Genomic DNA, 21,823 nt, shown 5'->3' on the forward strand with positions numbered 1-21,823 from the left:
TAAAGCAAAACAAAGCAATTAAAAATCAGTAAAGAATTCCTGCATTAAAGTGACAAGACCAGCATTTCTGTCCTGAGGAGTAGCATTTGCAAGAAATGTGTGCAAAACACACATTTTGGGGGGAAATGTGTATTTTCAACTACCGTGGTTCCCTGAAAATAAGGTAGGGTCTTATATTAATTTTTGCTCCAAAAAAAACCACCAAACCATATTAGGACTTATTTTCAGGGGGTGTTTTATTTTACAGTCATGTCATCTCTTGGTTGCTGCACAAATCTGCACAAAGGTGGAGGATGGGGTTTCACTTAATTGGGGCTTATTTTTGTTGTAGGGCTTATATTACGAGCATCCGGAAAAATCATACTAGGGCTTATTTTCAGGTTAGGTCTTATTTTCGGGGAAACAGGGTAGACATTTTTTTTAAAAAGTGGAAAAATGCAAAAAATAAAGCAGAAAATCTCTGTTATCTAGCAGGACAGCATTTTGTTTGTTCTCACTTTTTGAAAATGAAATAAGCAAATATTTCTATCTTTACTCTCAAGTTCCACCACTTTTGCCATAGAACAAATGGCATGTACTTAGACACTGCAAAAGCTTGCCAGCCAGCTGCAAAAAAATGGGACTGCTCTCGTTGGCTGCATCAAAAGTGGCCAAACTCTGGTAGCATGAGGGACAAAGCATTTAGACTAGTAAACAAATGGAAAGCCTTTTATACTGAAACAAAACACTGAATTTAATTAAAAGCAATAATACCAAACCCCAAGAAGCACAAATGCAATAACTAAGGCACCTCTGTCTCATTCCATTCTTCCACGGGCATGCAATCTAAACCTGGGGGGTACTGAATCCTTTCTTGATATCCTTCTATTCATCTCTGTATTTCTGTCTTGCAAAATCAAGAAAGCATACGTTATTATAAAAGGGATCCAAAAGCAGTCCAGTGTGATCTTAATTAACATGCTAACCCACTCCAAAAATGGATGGAAAAACCGGCAGTCTTTGCCGCCTGGCTCGTCAAGGTGATGATGACACAGTTGGAGATGTCATAGAAGACGATCCAACCAAGGTAGATGAATATGCCAACCGTGTCTTCCTTGCAGACAGAAGAGATGAAGTAGATACTTAGTGGATAAGTGATCAATGCCAGGGCAATGGCTGCGTAATAGTAATATGGGATAACCCATCCGACGCCAATCGTTGGATCCGGCTCGACTCTCTCCAGCAGAGACATGGACCGGTTTAGGTGACCAATCTCAAAGATCATGTACAGGTTGTTCATTAAGATCATGTAGATCCCAGCCAAGGTTGATCCTACTTTGGGCACCATGCCACAGAAGCCACCTCCACAGAGCAGGATCATTCGTTCTCTAAAACCAACCTGGAAGCCAAAGAACACTGAAAACAGTAGTGCAAGATACATACATACTTTTATTGTTATAGTATCAAGCCATATACATTAAAATTCTAATTAAATACAGAGCTTCAAGTACTGACATATACTGCAAAAAGCCAAATCAAGTAAGCAAAAAGCAATAAAACTACAAAAATAACAATGTAAGACAATGTCTAAGTTTGGCTATCTATTCTGGCTACTAGGGCATGCCACTCAAAATTTCGCTACCAGTGCAAGATACAAAATATGTTTCAGAGCTCTTATAACTCAACTAGATGGTTAGTTTCTATCTAGAACAAGAGCTCAAATTGAACTTCGGAGGAAAAGACATGAAGCAATGGTGCTGATGCACATTTGAGTGCATGAAGAACCAGGAAATGGGCAATCTCTTCTCTTTATTTATTTATTTAAACTATTTTTATGTCGCCTTTATCCTTCGAAAGGATCCAAGGCTTTCTCTTTGAAAGATAACCAGCTCCACTGTGGCCCTGATCTGGTTCAGATGCATTCAGGAATCAGCTTCTGTGGGCTCCTTACCCCTGAGAGACTGACTAGAAACGTTGGCAGGTAAATGGCCACAAAACAAGCGCCTACGCAAGAGAAACTTGAGCGCAGACCATCAGCAGGAAGAAAGACTCCTGGCTGAGCCAAACGTTGTATCTTACCTTTGCTTGCTCCGAGGAAACCATTTCCGCCGGAAGGCTACGGCCCCGCTCCACGATTTGCAACGTGCCGCTTCTTCTCTGAAAAGTGGAGAAAGTATCTGGATGAGCGTGGCTTCTCTTCTTCGGCCCGAAGCCTCTGGCCTCAGAGCCCGAAGCTTCGCGGAGGAGCCATACAAAGGACTCCACGGATTCACACCAGAGCTTAAGTGTGCAGTTGGTTCCAGCGCTGGCCAGGATGAAGCCTCCAGGGAATTCGCAAAAGGGGAAGAAGCCGGGGCCAGGCTCCCTGCCCTCCCACACTTTTCTGATGCTTTGCCCAAAAAGAGGGATTCCAGGTGATTGATGTGGTTTCCAGGGAGGCTTCATCCTGCAAACAGCCCAGAATAGTCCACTGCAGGAAGGGGACGGTGGACAAAATAGAGAGACAGACAGACAGACAATTGGTGTTGCTCTCGCTTTGTGACATGTCTGCCAAAGGAGCCTCCTTTCAAAGCCCGGGAGGCTCTTTCTCCAGGAGATGATGATGTTCATGACGAGGCAAAAGGTTTCAGGGCCTCATTCTGCACAGATCCAGAGAAAAATGGGGACAACTCCACCCAAAAATGGGGCTCTGAGGGGGTGGTGGTTGTCTCTCTCTCTCTCTCTCTCTCTCTCTCTCTCTCCCCGGTATATTTATTAAAGAAACAGATCGAATAGCCCAAAAGAGGCAATAAAGTAATTTTCTTGTCCTAATATGGAAAAGTGTGAAAAGGGGGAGTCTTGAATCCCTTTCAAAAACAAGGAGACGTTTGTGATGGCTCTGGTTCATTTAATCTCTCTCTCTCTCTCTCTCTCTCTCTCTTATTTTAATTTATTTCTCCTCCCCTCCACCTTGATGTGGAGGCAAAACCCAGGAAAGCCCACCTTTCCCGTCTCCAGAGAGGCTGGATTGACCACCAAGGGTTTCTATTCTCGCCTCCCTGAGGTAAATTCCCTTCTGTGAGGCACATGGGAGGCGGGGCTTGGCTGGGAGAGAGGCGATTGGTGGAAGGGGCTGCCCTTCCCAGGTGCCCCGGAACCCCATTGGCCAATGAGTGGAACGTCTCTCCCGCCTTCCCTCCTCACCTATTTTAGGCGGGAAAGCGGAATCCATGCCCCCAAAATGGAGAGGAAGGCTTTGCGTCGCCTCATCTGAGGGCTCTTTGTCCCTCTCAGGTCACAAACTCGCCTCACCAGGCCGTGCAATGCCTCGTGGCTCCTTTTTAGAGCTGCTTTCCTAAAAAATTGACACCCAAACTCTAAAAATGTGTATTTTCAGAGACCACAAAAGCCCCCTTTCTCTCAGCGCAAAAAACTGAATCACGCCTGTATTCGTCTTGACATTTCTCATTTTAAATAAGAACTTTTGTCAGTTTGCTTAAAATGTGGGGGTTGGCCCTGTGAAAGTCATTTCAGTCAATCAATCAATAGATTAATCAGAGGACAGTCAATAAACAAAGAACTGTCTACTCAGATACAAGCTTGTTTGAAATAATGTTAATATTTTAAGAGGTAATAGGGATAATATATGTGAGTAGATTTGTTCCTAGATGAAAGAGAGCTGTTTGAGTATTTATTTATTATTGGCATCATCTATAAGTAAAGCCTAGAAGAGTTTTAGGTAACACTGTTAGGCAATATTGGAAAATATAAGAGTTTTGAATAAATACCCTGAAGAACAGAGAAGAGATAACAGCTCTTCTGTCGGTCTTATGAATAAGATTATTTTTAAAGGTAAAAAGTAGATTGCAAATGGTTTGAGTGGAAGACCTCCAGGTTTGGGGGGGGGGGCAAATCCTATGCTGGGGGTCACTTATTGTTGAAGAGATTAAACGTGAAGCCCAGTCAGGAGGGACGAATTTGGGGTTCTTGAAGGAGGAGGTCTGACCGTGTGGTCCTCCAGGGCCATCTGCAAATCCGACCCCTCGAGGGAGGACATGGCAGGGTTAGGAGGTCAAAGAAGGGCCCAGTCCCAGGGAGACCCCGCGAGGGCTCCCCCCTCCTCAGCCCCCCCCCCAAGAGGTCTTCCAAAGTCAGCTTGGTGTCCTCTGGAGGAGGAGGAGGAGGAGGCGTCACTGCCCTGAGGTCCCTCCCCATTTTCCGGTGGCTTGTAAAGCAACCCACACATACACCCCCCCCCCGCCCCAAGAACACACACCCCTTCAGCAGGGCAGGGCCTGAGGCCATCATCCTCCCAGAGGTCTCCTCGGGAGGCCCCGTACCTGGTTGGAGCTGAACACCCTGGGGGGGGGGGCTGCTCTGGCTGGCTCCCAGCCCCTTGCCTCCACCCCCTTGGCTCTGTCCATGGTGCTGACTCTGCCCTCCGGGTTCCTCGTGACTCCTGCCCTGCTCAGACGGGGGTTGTGGCAGGCCTGGCCATCCTCTGTGATTCGCACATTTGCAAAAACACCAGAACAGGGACCCGCAACAACCGTCTTTTCACAGTCTGTGGTGTGGTTACATTTGGAGTAGAGTACTGTGTCCAGTTCTGGTCTTAAAAATGATAAAAGGGTGTCAGAGGAGAAAGCAACCAAATGCATCAAAGAGTCTGTGAGTTTCTGCTTTGGAGTTTTTAAGAAAACCTAGGTTCATAGAATTGGTAAAATTTTGACCAGCATGAAGAAAGTGGCCATAACTTTTTCTCCTTCACTCCTAACAGCAGTAGTTACTGGGATGCCAAAGACCAGTGGACTTTCATAAGCATCTCTGAAACAATTATCCCATTGAAGACTTGCTTAATCCTCCAGTCATAGCGTGATTTTTGTGCTTTGGGTTGCCCATAATCCTGAGTCCTTGGGTTGCTCAGCATTTCTATGCCTGCTTTGCTGATGGTTCTCACTTTTGTATGGAAACTCCCTTTCCTGCCAGAGAGACCTTCTCAGCACCTGGGAAATACCTTGTGACTCCTGTCCTCCACCAAAGGAGCTTCCCGTCCCTCCGGGGTCTTTTGTTCTTCCTTGGAGCCCCCTCCCCAAATTAACCGGATCTCCAGCTGCTGCTGGTCAGCCTTACAATTGGTTGAATCCAGAGTTAGTCATGCTTGGGAAGGTCTTGGATTGTACCTCCACAAATAGTTCCCAAACCTTGAAACTCCTTTTATCTGCCTTTTACAGCATCCGTGGATTTGCCGTTGTGGTGTTTGCCCACGTGGCCCCTGCTGGTCTTTCTATTTTTATTTATTTTATTTTATTTATTTTATTTATACCCCACCCATCTGGTCTAAAAGACCACTCTAGGTGGCTCCTTGCAAAGGCTCACTGTCGCTTTTTCTTCTCGCTGCTGCCAGTGGATTACCTCAGTCCACAATATAAATGACTATTTGTCCAAACACTTGTCTCGTGAAGAGAAACAGAACTCATTTATTGGAGTGAAGGAGATTGAATAATCACAGAAGTTTCTCAGGTACACATTACACATAAGCAAATCATCAACAGTCCTCTCAGTACATGCTTCTTTTCTCTTGCTATATCATCACCACCTTCTCTACCTATATTTTCCTAACCAGCTCTGTCTCTCTCAGTATCTGTAGCCCCTTCTCTCTCTCTCGGACTAACCAGCCCTATCTGACTCCTCCTTCTCCCGCCAAGCCTCATGTAGCTGCTGACTCCGCCTCTCCTGTCCTCTCATAGGTTCATGCAAATCAGCTCATGAATATGAATGGCACGAGTGATGCCACAGCCGTCTACTCTGTTATTTAAATATCTATGCTGTAGGTCAGGGGAATGTTCCAGACGCTTCTGGCAAAACGCTAAATAACTCTGTTGACCTGGAGCTCTGCACATCTTCACTGGGAAGAGGTCCCCATTTTAATCTTTTCCCCCTCAGGGAGCAAAATATTTTCTGTCAGCCCTGTTACTGCCCTCCTGTCTTGCTCCTAAACTTCCTGTCAGAATCTGGTGAGCCTCTGTGGGGAAAAAAGGACACCATCATACATGGGCCACATCCAGCCGGGCTCTTCTTGGGTCCTTGGGGCTGGCCCAGGAAATGCTGCTGCCTGAGGCAAAGAGCCAGATGCCTGATGCCCCCTTTGTCTCATGCCCAAGGGTGGGAGCCGAGCCTGACAGGCTGTGGGAGAGGCTCCTCCTGCACCAAGAGAAGGGGCCGAGAGGGGTATGCAAGAGAAGAACTTGGCCTCTTTATGGGCAGAGAATCCTTATTAAATTCACAGATGACACAAAATTGGGTGGGATAGCTAATACCTTCTAAGACAGGAACAAAATTCAAAAGGAACTCAATAGGCTTGAGAACCGGAAACAACAGCATGAAATTTAACAGGGATAAGTGCAAAGTTCTACACCGAGGGAGGAGGGAACAAATAGACACTCAGAAGACGGGGGATACCTGGCTCAGCAATACTATGAGCAAGAAGGATCTTGGAGTTGTTGTAGATCTCAAGCTGAAGATGAGCCAGCAGGTGATTTTGCTCCCAAAAAAAGCCCATGCTATTTTAGGATGTACTAACAGAAGAATAGTCTCCAAATCCCGTGAGGCAGTCGTTCCCCTCTCTTTGGCACTCCTTAGGCTGATCAAGAGCCCTTTGTCCAGTTCTGGACACCATTCATTAAGAAGGATGCCCACAAATTGGAACAAGTTAAGAGGAGGGCAACCAGGAGGATCAGGGGACTGGAAACCAAGCCTTTAGCCTTGAGAAAAGAAGAAGACTGGGGGGAGACAGGATAGCACCCTCCAAATCCTTGAAAGGTAGCCCTAGAGAGAAGGGGCAAGATCCGTTCTCCATCATCGCAGAGTGCAGGATGTGTCATAATGGGCTCTAGGTACAGGAGGCTGGATTTGGCTGAGTATCTTCTTAACTGTTAGAGCAGTACGACAATGGAACTGATTGGAGATGATGAGTGCTTCAACGCTGGAGCCATTCAAGAGAAAACTGGACAACCCTCTGTCAGGACTGCCAGGGGGTGTGGGTAAGAAAACCAGCTGCTGACGGGGCTGGAGCTGTTCCATCTCCTGTAGGATCGGACCCCGGGGGCAATGGTCTCCCTGTCTAATGACAGAGCTGGCGCTGGGCCTTTTCCTCTTAAGCTCCTCGAGGAAGCTCACCTAGACAAATTGGAACCTTCTAATCGACTACAGAATCTGAACTCAGTCACCCCACCCTGAAGCAACTTACTGGCCGAAGGCAAATGAGAGCATCATCCCCCACTCCCATCATCTGCAAGGTCTCTCTCTCTCTCTCTCTCTCAGGTGGGATAGTCACCAACACCCCCTTCTCATCATCCCTTCCTTCCTTTCTTGGGATATTGTGGTGCTCCAAGAAAGGTTCTGAACCATCATCTTGTGTTTTTCCCCCTCATAAAACAAGCTTTTCTCGTGACCTCTCTTTAGCTGTAAAAGACTGTTGTCGTGAACCACAGTCTCTAAAGACGTTTCAGAAGAGCCCTGCCAGCTGGCAGAAAATGGGCAGATGCTCATCATCCTACTTCGGGGTGCAAAACGGCAGCTGGGTTCCCCTCCTGCTTGTTCCCAAGGTCTGCCTCTCAACAGATCATGTACAGTAGGGGGCAGTGGTTAGAGGAAGACTCTGGAGGCCTGGGTTCAAATCCCCCCATCAACAAAACTCAAGGGGTGACCTTGAGCCAGCCTGACAGGCTACCTCGCAGGGTTGTCAGGAACCTAAAGTGGGGGAAGGTAGAGCCGTGTTCCCTCATCTGAGCACCTTGGAAGGAAAGTGGACTATACAGGTAGCCAAGATTGTTCAGAAACGAGATATCTCAGTCGAGGCTGGTAACGGGTGCTAGCCCTCTCCTCCTCTCCTCCTTTCAGGTGGGGAGCCTGCGGCACTGCAGCCCAAAGGCTGTTCACGCAAAGACTATTTGCATTTTTCCACATCCTGAGACTTAGTCTCTCATTCTGACTTCTGATATCCTCAAAACAGCCCTGCAAGGTAGGTCGGGTGGCCTGAGAGCAAATTCCCCAAGGTGACCCAGTGGGTTTCACGGCCCAGAGGGCAAACACACCAGGAGGGAAATGCGAATTCACCTGCATGCATTCACTGTGCTCCTATAAAGAGCTGTCCTCCTCCTCCTCCATCATGGAGGGTCCTGTGTCTCTCGAGGAGGCTTTGAAGATCTTCTGGGGAGGCCCTTCTCTTGGTTCCCCCGCCTTCCCAAGCTTGTTTGACATGGACACGAGGTGGGGCCTTCTCGGTGGCTGCTCCCAGACTTTTGGATGCCCTGCCAGTGTCCCCTGGAATTTATATGTCACTTTTGTAGCATTTATAGGCCACTTTTCTCCCTGTAGGGGACCGAAGGCGGCTCTCCACAGATAAAACCAAAAGACAAACACAGATTAAAACAGTGTCTCGCTCTCACATTAAAGCACTTAAATTTATTAAAAACCAAACTTTGAAACAGTTTTTAAAGATTTCAAAGTCCAAAGAATATGCAGAGGGGGGAACATTTCCTCCAGAATGTGGTTGCCTAGTAATGGGTGTTCTGTTGTGTTCCGTTGTGATCTAGAATCTTTGAGAGGCTGGGCTCAGAGTCCGGTCTTTGTGGAGTCCGTTGGTGGAGGAGGAGGAGGAGGATTTCTTCACAGCTCTCTGAGAGTGAGAGAGAGAAAGAGAGAGAGAGAGAGGACTTCAAACATCCCCAAAATGTAAGTTGGGGTTGTTAACCTTCATTTTTAGTTCGAATCTCCGGCAAGGACGACAGACTGAGACACAAGACAGCTGATACCAGAATCAATTGTATTAGAGAGGTACAGCTGGGCCGTTCATCTTAAAAGGAGAGATGGACCCTGAACAAAGAACGCATAGATATTTTATAATGTTCTCACACAAAGGGCAATACAGCAAATCATTCCTTATTGGTCCTTTGGCTCCCAAGTTTGGATCCTTCTTTCTATTGGGTCTGAGAACTTCTTAAAACATGGTCATTGGCTATACCTGAATATCCATACGTTGCCCCATCCCCCCCCCTTTGGCCTTAGGTCAAGCTATGCCCAGGATGCGCCAGCACGCCTGAAGAGGTTCTTTAATTCTCCTTATCTTACTAAGATGTTTATTTCCTGGGTCTCAGTATAGTCAGTTTCCTTCCTTACACGTCCCATTGTGGACAGAAAAGCTATCTTGTTTGTCTTGTTGTTGTAAACAAAACCTAAATGTTATCTCATTGTGGTGTGATATCTTCCTGTTGCCTAGGTCAGAGGTCACTGCAGCCCATTTGTTTTGAAAAGTAGGAATATTGCTTGAAAGCTGCAAAGTCAGAAGATATCAAGAGAGGCCCAACCTAGTGGAGCAGAGAATACAGTTTCTAGGCAAAGAATACATTTTCATATTATACATATACTAAACAGATACAAAATACATAAAATCATATTAATTATAGAAGGTATCGTGCAAATGTATACAACTAAATCAACTGATATAAAGTGATATATTAGCATGTTAAAATGGAGTTTCATCCTGTTCCCCTAAAAGGGTTTTCTCCTGGGGTCTCCCTTCTTCATCCCGTCCCCTCTCCCTCACCCTTCCAAACCCCCCAGGGATTCCCCCCCCTCCGGACAGCTTCTCCTCCCCAGTTCGCCATCAGCCAAGCTCTTTCCTGGCCGGCTTCTGTCCTGGCCGCCAGGGAGGCTCGGAGAGGTCCGGTCCGTGGCCCCTGATGCCCCAGGTGGCCTAACCGTGTCCATTTGGGGTGGTGGGTTTGGGATGGCCCAATTCAATGGGTTGGGGGGCCAGGCTGGAGCCAAGCCCACTCCTCCCTTCTCTCTCCCCCCCCCCCATTTCTCCTCTAGGCTGAGGCGCCTTTTCCCAAAAAGGACGGCCAGGGTCGCCCCCGCGGCTTCTGAGGAACCATCCAAGACCCTCCCCATGGTCCGTCCCTTGACCCCCAGCGCCAGACTCATGATGGTCCAGGAGGCAAGCGGGCATCCACCGCCGCTGAGGCTGTCCCGTCGCCGGAGGGTGCAACCATGCCGAGGTTTGGAGGACTCTGCTGGACTGGCCACCCTGGAAGAGACGGATTTTGGCTGTGAAGGTCCGGGAGGGACGCTTGGGCAGTGGTCCAGGTGAGCAGGTGCCCTGGGGTGGGGGGGTGGGGAGAAGGGGAGGGGGCCCTGGGATTCTGCCCCCCCATCCGAGAAGGGCTCTGGGGGGTGGGAGAAGAGCAGCATGGCTGGAGGGTGGGGGGGTTAGGAGAAGTCCAGGCTCCCTCCTTCCTCCTTCCCTGAGCATCCCTGATCCCCCCCAATCTTTTCACCCCCCAGGGAGAGGGGAGCCGGCCTGCAGACCCTGCCTAGGGAGGAAGCCCAGCAAGGGACTCCAGAGACACCACCACATGGAGAAGCTAGCCTGCCTTCCGGCCGTCTCAGCCGGGTGCAGGGGGAGGGACTCCTCCGGCCCCCCAGTCGGAACGAGCAGCTCACCTGGACCATCTTGGTGAGCAAAGGGAGGCAGCGAGGGGGGGGGAGGATGGAGGGCAGGGATCCAGGGCTAGAGGGGGGATCCACAGAAAAGACCAGGCGGGAGGATTTGGGTGTCCCTTCCAGGCAGGACACGGGATTCTCTGTGCCCCCCTCGGAAGGAAGCTTTGGGGGGGAGACTAGGGGGAAAGGAATGAGGGGAAAGGCACGCAGGTGGGTTGCTGATGGGGTCTCTTCGTCTTTGGTCTTGTCCTTCCCTCCTCCAGAGCGTGATGAAGGAGGCCTTCCCGGTGCCAGGTGTGCCTACCTCCACCCTCGCCTGTGCCATCCAGGCCCTTCTGAGCCTCAGGTATCCACGACAGGAGTGCGGACAAGGGTCCTTTGGACGTGTGTGTGTTCACACATGGCCAAGTTATTTGGGGAGGGGGGCTGTGACTTCTAATCAGCAGCCGGGGCTGCTTCCCCGTCTCCGGAGCGGCACCCTCTCAGATGCCCTGAGTGTCTTCTTGGCAGGTCTCTTTTTTGGGAGCCCCTCTGCCTTCTAGCCGGGAGGGCAGGCGGGACCGGACACCTTCCCACATGGTTTTCCCTCCCTCCCACCCTCTTTTCTCCTTAGGAAGCTGCCTGCTCCTTAAGGGGACCCGGGGCCGTTTCCTGCCTGGCCTCCTCGCTCTCCCACGTGAGTCCATTCCTGGGACGGCAGGGGGGGGCAGCCCCTTCCTGGTGGCCGGGTGGCAGACGCCCTGCCAGAAGAGCCACAAGAGACCTGCCGTGGTTCCTCTCCCTCTAGCCCTCGGCCCGCCTTTGCCTTCCCTGGGGGTGGGGTGGCAGAGCTGGCCCTCCACCGCATAACGGATGAGGAAGTGGCTCCCTGTGGTCCCCCAAAGTCTTTTGTGCTCTCTTGTCTTTGAAGGGGGATTTAAACCTTCTTCTTAGGCATCCTTCAGTCTCGAGAGACTATGGACTTGGAACAGCATTTAGTGTGGCTGAAAAGGCCAATTTGAGAGTGACCATCCCATCCACACTGAAGACAAATACAATCTGTCCCCTGTCCAGCTCCCCGATTTGACTGGTTTCAGGCTGCCTCTTTGCCTCAGCCTGCTGGACAAGGGTCTCTTCAAATTGGGAGAGGCCGTGATGCACCGCCTGCCTCCAGGCTGAACGTTCAGATGTCAGGGTTTCCCATCTGTTGAGGTCCATTCCTAAGGCCTTCAGATCCCGCTTGCAGATCTCCTAGTATCACAGCTGTGGTCTCCCTCTGGGGCGAATTCCTTGCACTCATTCTCCATACAGGAGATCCTTTGGATCCTTTAACAACCCTTGAAATCTGAAAGCTTTTGCTCTCTAGAGGGGCGTGTGGTGAAAAAAAAAACACACCACTTTGCAAAGAACGCCCACCTCCATTTCCCCATCAGGCTGCGAGTGGAGATGCTTCCAAAGAGGGAAGGGTCTGGCTGATTCGCCTCTGCACTGATCCCCAGCCGGCTCGAGGGAATGGTGGCACAGCTCACCCTCCCCTTTCCTTCTCCTTTTTTTCTTTCCACGCAGGAGAACTTGTGCAGAGACTCAGAAGGAAGTGCTTGCAAGGGCGCTAAAGCAAACCAGGGAGAAATGCGGGAGCTCCTGCAAGGAACCAGCTCTGCAACTGACCCTTTGAAATGCTGGATTAAACTCTGAGGAGCGACATTTATTTAAACCAGGAAGAACCACAGGAATGAAATCTCAGAAGATGTCAAGAGATCCTCTGTAGAACAGTAGAGGATGTTGGTTCATTTCATCACCGAGTGCAGGAATGAAAAGAACAATCCCCACGTGAGATGGTCATGGAAAAGAGGAGGTGACATAACAGGGCTTAGAAATCAAGGACTGATCCAAAAATAAGCCTGCCTTATTTTTAAGGGGGGAAAAATGACCAAATCCGGAATATGAGCCCTGATTCTTAAAAGGCAGCTCACCAGGCAAAGGCCCTCAAGGCAAAAAAAACATTGTGGGATGTGGCAACGTGGCCACAACCTGGACGTGGTCTTTGCTACAGAGCGTACAGCCCAATAACTGTGTGGCATCCATCTGAACCCGAAGTCGGAATATGCAGTCCTGGCCTGTAATAAGCCAACTCCTGGCAGTGATCCGACCATCAATGTACCTGAAAACGAGAGTGGACGCTGTCCGTTGAGAATATTCCTTGGCAAATGGGCCAGCTCAGTGTGTTAAGGAAGGCAGGCAGGCAGGCAGGCAGGAAATGTCTCTCCTTAAATCTATCACTTGCCTTGAAAGCCCTCTTAGAGTCACCATAGGTTGCTTCTGACTTCATAGCCTGTAAGAACAAGATGTTGCTGTAAGTCATGGTGTGCTAGAAATGGCCAGGATGGGCCAGTGTTGGCCTGCAAGTGGGTGGATTCTGATCCTGTGGCTTTAACTCTTTGGATGAACCCGGAAGATTGTGCTGTAAATCAGTTTATTGTACGGATGATTCCCTCTAACACTAGCCCATCACAAAGAAACACCAGCTAAAAGCTGTTGGACTGGGAATTCACTGACCTCAGAGCTGCCTCCAATCTCTTGAGCAGAGAGGGCCCATTTTTTGGCAGACGGATGGACAGATGGGACTGGAGATGCCGTCATGCACTTTGGAGCTGGAAGTACAGGTTACTGCTCAGAGGTTCAAGATGTTGGACATGAACTGGCGGAGTGAGGAAACCTTTCCTTTCCAGCCCTTCTCCCCATTCCTGTTTCAACCTCCTCATGTACATTTTGTGTGAATTCTGCTGGAAGACTGAGAGAGGGAGCGGAGCCGGAATCTCATTTCCTGCAGGCGTTTCGGTGGCCCTGCTGTTGATCCCTGTGCTGCTGATGGAGGACTCTGCCTTGCTGTAGCGTCCGTGCTCGTGCTTTCGGTCACTCCTGTTCTTTCCCAACAGCCGGCTGCTGTCTGGGAGGTTGTTGCTGCTAGAAGAAGTGGAAGCTGCCTTTTCAAAAGAACTCTTTCCCTCTCTGTTTTTAGAGTGGGCTTAGTTCTCCTTGCTGCACGTGTGGGAAGGGGTGGGAGGAGCGGGGTTGCCGATCTCCCCACTGGGCGGTTGTTGACCAACGCGGGCCAGCCTGTGGCTTGGAGTGGGAAACCTCTGGACTGCTTTGGCTGGAGAAAGTGTCTGCTTGTTTGCGGGAGGTGGGAAGGGCAGGCATTGGGCAAGCTACCTGCTTTGGGTTTCTTTAAAAGCCACCACCTCCAAGTGTAGGAATCTGGAAAACCCAATTTGTTATAAAGGAGCCGATGCCTAAAGTTGCTGATACTTCTGGAAAAGTCCCACTTTTAAGAAGAGTTTACACAGAAGACAGATTGTCTTCCTTCTGTGCAGATTCAGGTGATGATGTGTCCCTGGCAAGGGTCTCCTTTATGTGCGATCCCAAACCAAATATGCGACAATTTTGTTTTGTTTTTTAAATAATTTTAATGCAAAGAGTGGGAGTCAGCTGGGGAGTCAAGGTGGAATATGTTGATGCTCTAAAATGGAAATTCCCCCCTTCCCCATTACAGAAATTTCCTAATTTGTGGATATGACTTGGCCAACAAGAGTTTTAAAAAGTTTATGTATTAAAATCACTTTTAAATGTTGCTCTGTGAAGGTGCAACTTAGTCCTCATATCTTGGATTTACCCATGGGTAAATCACATCAAAATGTGAAAGGGACACTTTCTAAAGAGATGTTCGCAGCACATTGAGAACCTCGGAACACCCTATGGATCAAGAGAGTAAGATGATCTACCTTCTGTAATACATTGTGCTGGAGTTTTCCATATTCTTTATGAACCACACATGGGTTGCTTCGAATGCAGTAAAATACAGAGCAAGTGTCCAGGTTCCAAGAGGCTTGTGGAAGAAGGTGGCCAAAGGGTGTGGCTTCTTGGTATTCTCCATTTCACTGGAGAAAAATCTAATTTTGATTTGGCTTTTTCATAGAAAATGAAATGCTCTAAGAAGGGGCAGCAAAGATGCATGGTGTTTCTCTGAAGGCTACAGTTTGACGTATTGTAGAGGAAGCTGGAACAGGAAGTGAAGAGGCTTCCGTTTCCCATTGAAGGATTTGGGGATGAGTAGGGAGAGAATGACTTTTGGAGGGGAAATAGTTTCTGCTGTCTGCATTGCCAGTGTGGTTTTTATGGTACGAACAGATGGTGAAAACAAGGTCTAATATTCTGCAGTTCCTAACGACAGGTGCCAAGAGGTTCTGATACGTGTACAGTGTGAATAAATGCTTGCTGCTCTTAGTCTTTTTTGCTCAATGAAGCACTTTTTTATTAATATTATTTTTTTCTTTCTATGTAAAGCAGGAAACTATCTCCACATAGTTGTGTATATATAACTCTTCTATCCTAAAGAGGAGCAATGTTGCTCCTTTGTATTTTTCATTTTTTTGTTGTTGTTGTTCAAAAGCAAGATGTAAATACTTTGGAATGGTTAAATATATAAATAAAAAGTGAAATAAAGTTTTGCATGGGAGCAACTCTTGATCTTTTTCCTGCTTCTTACCTGCTCTGTCTTTCACATTTTATACACTCAGAAAACCCATCAGACCTTTAGCGATGGAATGGGCTGCTGTCTGCAAATTGTTCTTATCGCTGGTTTGCCTGATAGAGAAGGAATGGGGTGGGCCAATCCTTGGGGAAAAGGAACCTCATCCCGGTTTTGTTGGCATGAGAAGCACTGAGGTTTCTCCCTTCTCTCTCCCCCTCCACTCAGAGAGAGAGCACTCAAACAGCTTTCCATTCCCCCCTCCACCAAAAAAAGTCTTCATTTTAAGAGCTATGACATTTTTAAAAAGTGGTTTTGTCCTTCCTGATAGCCCTAGGGGAGAACATCCAGATTACCTCCAGTTGATTTATTTCCTGCCTCCAATCCTTACCTCTGCTACTCCTGGAGCCTCTGCTGCAGTCCTTTGCTTTGAGCCTTCTTCCCCGGAGGTTGGCAGGGAAGCCTAGCGGTCTCCTCTGGCAGCCTGTGAAATTCAGAACATTCAAGACAACAAAAGTAGGGCGCTGGTGGACTTGAGTTTTTCTCTTAGAAAGTCAAGAGCATTCCTTAGAGCAGTGGTTCCCAACCTTGGGCCCCCAGATGTTCTTGGATTACAGCTCCTAGATATCCTGTTCAGCACAGCGAGGGAGAAGTGAAGGATTGGGGAGGTTTTAGCCCAAGGATGCCTGGGGACCCCGGGTTGGGGGCCATTGCTATATAGACAAAGAACCTATTGAATGGGAATTAAGAGGGCACACCATGTGGCTCAATGCACGGCAGCACATCCATGAAAAGAGGTTCTCCTGCCCACTGGCGCCTCACGGGTGGGTGGGATCTTTCTATTTCAGAAGTTTCCCTTATGGCCCACAACCTTTAGTCCTCATCCAGCTAGCTCTCCAAAGCAAACCAGGTTTAAATAGCCTTAAATAACACAGAATGCTCTTCCTACCACTTTCTAATACCTATATTTCATATATTTAAATGAGTTCTTAAATAGGATGTGGAGAGCATTCCCGGTTCATTGAGGTTAAGGACCAAACTATTCAATAAGGAAAGGACATGGTAGTGTTTTAAAGTGGCCACATCTATTTCTCAGTCACCCTCCCAGACATCTGCAACAATTCATGTTTTGACATTGCATACTGCAATTTGTTTATCCCTGTGGCAGGCAACCAACAATGTGGTAGGGAATCAAGAAATAAGGGACCAAAGCGATAACAAAGACGTTCTTTAGTGTGCCAAGGAAGGAAGTATATTCCTTGTTGGCATACCATACACATTTACTCACTGTACTTGCATTTACTCTTTGGTCTTTAGTTAAAATAATCCTATGGGTGAGAAGCAGCTACAGTCATAGCCAAAACTATTGGCACCCTTGCAATTCTGTCAGAAAATGCAACCCTTCTCTCAGAAAATTATTGCAGTTGCAAATGTTTGGTACTCGCATGTTCATTTTTTGATTTACATTGGAACAACACAAAAACATAAGGAAGAAAAGTCAACTCTGATACAATCCTCCACACAAACCCAAATAATGCACTGTCCCAAATTATTGGTAAAGGTAAAGGTTCCCCTTGACAACTTTTGTCCAGTCGTGTCCGACTCTAGGGGGCGGTGCTCATCCCCGTTTCCAAGCCATAGAGCCAGCGTTTTGTCCGAAGACAATCTTCCGTGGTCACATGGCCAGTGCGACTTAGACACGGAACGCTGTTTCCTTCCCACCGAGGTGGTCCCTATTTATCTACTCGCATTTGCATGCTTTCGAACCGCTAGGTTGGCGGGAGCTGGGACAAGCGACGGGAGCTCACTCCGTCGCGTGGATTCGATCTTACGACTGCTTGGTCTTCTGACCCTGCAGCACAGGCTTCTGCGGTTTAGCCCACAGCGCCACCACGTCCCTTATTATTGGTACCCTGTCTAAATTGTAAGAAATAATTGCCTTTCAAGCATGTGATGCTCCTCTGAAAAATTATAGTGAAGGGTTGTTTCAATGGTGGATAAACAACCCAGATTAACTTCCCAACAAATTCTAGCTGATCTGCAGACACAGGGTACAATGGTGTCATCTCGCACTATCCGTCACCATCTGAATGAAAAGGGATGCTATGGTAGGAGACCCAGGAGGACACCACTGCTGACACAAAGGCATAAAAAAGCAAGACTGGAGTACGCCAAAACGTATGTGCCAAAACCATAATCCTTCTGGTAGTGAGGGAGGGAGATGTCATATGTAAAGCTTAGACCTCACTGAAAAGGGATGCCTCAGAACATTAAGCCATGCTAACCAAAAATAAAACAAAACAAAGCAATTAAAAATCAGTAAAGAATTCCTGCATTAAAGTGAAAAGACCAGCATTTCTGTCCTGAGGAGTAGCATTTGCAAGAAATGTGTGCAAAACACACATTTTGGGGGGAAATGTGTATTTCCAACTACCGTGGTTCCCTGAAAATAAGGTAGGGTCTTATATTAATTTTTGCTCCAAAAAAACCCACCAAACCATATTAGAACTTATTTTCAGGGGATGTTTTATTTTACAGTCATGTCATCTTCTCTTGGTTGCTGCACAAATCTGCACAAAGGTGGAGGATGGGGTTTCACTTAATTGGGGCTTATTTTTGTTGTAGGGCTTATATTACGAGCATCCTGAAAAATCATACTAGGGCTTATTTTCAGGTTAGGTCTTATTTTCGGGGAAACAGCGTAGACGTTTGTAAAAAAAAAGGGGGAAATGCAAAAAATAAAGCAGAAAATCTCTTTGTTATCTAGCAGGACAGCTTTTGGTTTGTTCTCACTTTTTGAAAATGAAATAAGCAAAGATTTCTATCCCTACTCTCAAGTTCCACCACTTTTGCCATAGAACAAATAGCATGTACTTAGACACTGCAAAAGCTTGCCAGCCAGCTGCAAAAAATGGGACTGCTTTCGTTGGCTGCATCAAAAGTGGCCAAACTCTGGTAACATGAGGGACAAAGCATTTAGACTAGTAAACAAATGGAAAGCCTTTTACACTGAAACAAAACACTGAATTTAATTAAAAGCAATAATGCCAAACCCCAAGAAGCACAAATGCAATAACTAAGGCACCTCTGTCTCATTCCGTTCTTCCACGGGCATGCAATCTAAACCTGGGGGGTACTGAATTCTTTCTTGATCTCCTTCTATTGGTGTCTGTTTGTCTGACTTCCAAAATCAAGAAAGCATACGTTATTATAAAAGGGATCCAAAAGCAGTCCAGTGTGATCTTAATTAACATGCTAACCCATTCTAAAAAATGGATGGAAAAACCGGCAGTCTTTGCCGCCTGGCTCGTCAAGGTGACGATGACACAGTTGGAGATGTCATAGAAGACGATCCAACCGAGGTAGATGAATATGCCAACCGTGTCTTCCTTGCAGACAGAAGAGATGAAGTAGATACTTAGCGGATAAGTGATCGTTGCCAGGGCAATGGCTGCGTAATAGTAATATGGGATAACCCATCCGACGCCAATCGTTGGATCCGGCTCGACTCTCTCCAGCAGAGACATGGACCGGTTTAGGTGACCAATCTCAAAGATCATGTACAGGCTGTTCATTAAGATCAAGTAGATCCCAGCCACGGTTGATCCTACTTTGGGCACCATGCCACAGAAGCCACCTCCACAGAGCAGGATCGTGCGTTCTCTAAAACCGACCTGGAAGACAAAAGAACAATGAAAACAGTAGTGCAAGATACAAAATACGTTTCACAGCTCTTTACATTTTAATTCAACTAGAAGGTTAGTTTCAACATATATCTAGAACAAGAGCTCAAATTGAACTTTGGGGTAAAAACATGAGGCAATGGTGCTGATGCACATTTGAGTGCATGAAGAACCACGAAATGGACAATCTCTTCTCTTTATTTATTTATTTAAACTATTTTTATGTCACCTTTCTCCTTCGAAAGGATCCAAGGCTTTCACTTTGAAAGATAACCAGCTCCACCGTGGCCCCGATCTGGTACACATGCATTCAAGAATCAGCTCCTGTGGGCTCCTTATCCCTGAGAGACTGACTAGAAACGTTGGCAGGTAAATGGCCACAAAACAAGCGCCTACGCAAGAGAAACTTGAGCACAGACCATCAGCAGGAAGAAAGACTCCTGGCTGAGCCAAACGTCTTGTCTTACCTCTGCTTGCTCCAAGGAAGCCATTTCCACTGGAAGGCTAAGGCCCCGCTCCACGATTTGCAACGTGCTTCTTCTTCTCTGAAATGGTGGAGAAAGTATCTGGATGAGCTTGGCTTCTCTTCTTCGGGCCGAAGCCTCTGGCCTCAGAGCCCAAAGCTTTGCGGAGGAGCCATAGAAAGGGCTCCACGGATTCACACCAGAGCTCAAGAATGCAGTTGGTTCCAGCGCTGGCCAGGATGAAGCCTCCAGGGAATTCGCAAAAGGGGAAGAAACCGGGGCCGGGCTCCCTGCCCTCCCACACTTTTCTGATGCTTTGCCCAAAAAGAGGGATTCCAGGTGATTGATGTGGTTTCCAGGGAGGCTTCATCCTGCAAACAGCCCAGAATAGTCCACTGCAGGAAGGGGACGGTGGACAAAATAGAGAGACAAACAGACAGACAATTGGCGTTGTTCTCGCTTTGTGACATGTCTGCCAAAGGAGCCTCCTTTCAAAGCCCGGGAGGCTCTTTCTCCAGGAGATGATGATGTTTACGGCGAGGCAAAAGGTTTCAGGGCCTCATTCTGCTCAGATCCAGAGAGGAAACAGGCACAACTCCACCCAAAAATGGGGCTTTGAGGGGGTGGCGGTTGTTCTCTCTCTCTCTCTCTCTCTCCGGTATATTTATTAAAGAAACAGATCGAATAGCCCAAAAGAGGCAATAAAGTAATTTTCTTGTCCTGATATGGAAAAGTGTGAAAAGGGGGAGTCTTGAATCCCTTTCAAAAACAAGCAGATGCTTGTGGTGCCTCTGGTTCATTTTATATATATCTTTTAATTTATTTCTCCTCCCCTCCACCTTGATGTGGAGGCAAAACCCAGGAAAGCCCACCTTTCCCGTCTCCAGAGAGGCTGGATTGACCACCAAGGGTTTCTATTCTCACCTCCCTGAGGTAAATTCCCTTCTGTGAGGCACATGGGAGGCGGGGCTTGGCTGGGAGAGAGGCGATTGGTGGAAGGGGCTGCCCTTCCCAGGTGCCCCGGAACCTCATTGGCCAATGAGCGGAATGTCTCTCCCGCCTTCCCTCCTCACCTATTTTAGGCGGGAAAGTGGAAGCCATGCCCCCAAGATGGAGAGGAAGGCTTTGCGTCGCCTCCTCAGAGGGCTCTTTGGCCCCCTCAGGTCACAAACGCACCTCCCCCAGCCGTGCAATGCCTCATGGCTTCTTTTTTAGAGCTGCTTTCCTAAAAAACTGACCCCCAAACCCTAAAAATGTGTATTTTCAGAGACCACAAAAGCCCCCTCCTCTCAGCACAAAAGACTGAATCACGCCTGTGTTTGTCTTGACGTTTCTCATTTTAAATAAGAACTTTTATCAGTTTGCTTAAAATGTGGGGGTTGGCCCTGTGAAAGCCATTTCAATCAATCAATCAATCAATCATTCAGTCAGTCAGTCAATCGATCAGAGTAAAGTCAATAAACAAAGACCTCTCTACTCCGAAACAACTTGTTGGAAATAATGCTAATATTTTAAGAGGTAATAAGGATAATATATGTGCGTAGATCTGTTCCTGCATGAAATAGAACTGTTTGAGTATTTATTTATTATTGACATCATCTACAGTATAAGTAAAGCCTAGAAGAATTTTAGGAGTATTGGATAATATAAGCTTTTTGAATAAATACCCTGTATAACAGAGAAGAAACAACAGCTCTTCTGTCGTTCTCATGAGTAAGATTATTTTTAAAGGTAAAAAGTAGATTGCAAATGGTTTGAGTGGAAGACTTTCAGGTTTGTGGGGGGGCAAATCCTATGCTGGGGGTCACTTATTGTTGAAGAGATTAAACGTGAAGCCCGGTCAGGAGGGACGAATTTGGGGTTCTTGAAGGAGGAGGTCTGACCGTGTGGTCCTCCGGGGCCACCTGCAAATCCGACCCCTCGAAGGAGGACACGGCAGGGTTAGGAGGTCAAAGAAGGGCCCAGTCCCAGGGAGACCCCGCGAGGGCTCCCCCCTCCTCAGCCCCCCCAAGAGGTCTTCCAAAGTCGGCTTGGTGTCCTCTGGAGGAGGAGGAGGAGGAGGCGTCACTGCCCTGAGGTCCCTCCCCGTTTTCCGGTGGCTTGTAAAGCAACCCACACATACACCCCCCCCCCGCCCCAAGTAACACACACCCCTTCAGCAGGGCAGGGCCTGAGGCCATCATCCTCCCAGAGGTCTCCTCGGGAGGCCTTGTTCCTGGTTGGAGCTGAACACCCTGGGGGGGGGGGGTGCTCCGGCTGGCTCCCAGCCCCTTGCCTCCACCCCCTTGGCTCTGTCCATGGTGCTGACTCTGCCCTCCGGGTTCCTCATGACTCCTGCCCTGCTCAGACGAGGGCTGTGGCAGGCCTGGCCATCCTCTGTGATTTACACATTTGCAAAAACACCAGAACAGGGACCCGCAACAATCGTCTTTTCACAATCTGTGGTGTGGTTACATTTGGAGTAGAGTACTGTGTCCAGTTCTGGTCTTAAAAATGATAAAAGGGTGTCAGATTTGAAAGTAGGAGGAGGAGAAAGCAACCAAATGCATCAAAGAGTCTGTGAGTTTCTGCTTTGGAGTTTTTAAGAAAACCTAGGTTCATAGAATTGGTAAAATTTTGACCAGCATGGAGAAAGTGGCCATAACTTTTTCTTCTTCACTCCTAACAGCAGTAGTTACTGGGATGCCAAAGACCAGTGGACTTTCATA

At 47.8% G+C, this 21,823-nt stretch overlaps 1 non-coding gene across 1 annotated transcript; it reads right to left on the minus strand.

The window, feature by feature from the left end:
* Window positions 1-981: 981 nt before the first annotated feature.
* LOC110082905 (uncharacterized) lies at window positions 982-20,175 on the minus strand. Its single transcript, XR_013539167.1, has 3 exons — window positions 19,988-20,175; window positions 19,119-19,196; window positions 982-1,378 (listed from the first exon to the last, which is right to left on the minus strand). It is a non-coding gene; the product is annotated as an uncharacterized LOC110082905 (transcript).
* Window positions 20,176-21,823: the final 1,648 nt, after the last annotated feature.

This window comes from Pogona vitticeps, chromosome 14 (genome assembly GCF_051106095.1).
Source record: "Pogona vitticeps strain Pit_001003342236 chromosome 14, PviZW2.1, whole genome shotgun sequence".
Lineage (NCBI taxonomy): Eukaryota > Metazoa > Chordata > Lepidosauria > Squamata > Agamidae > Pogona > Pogona vitticeps.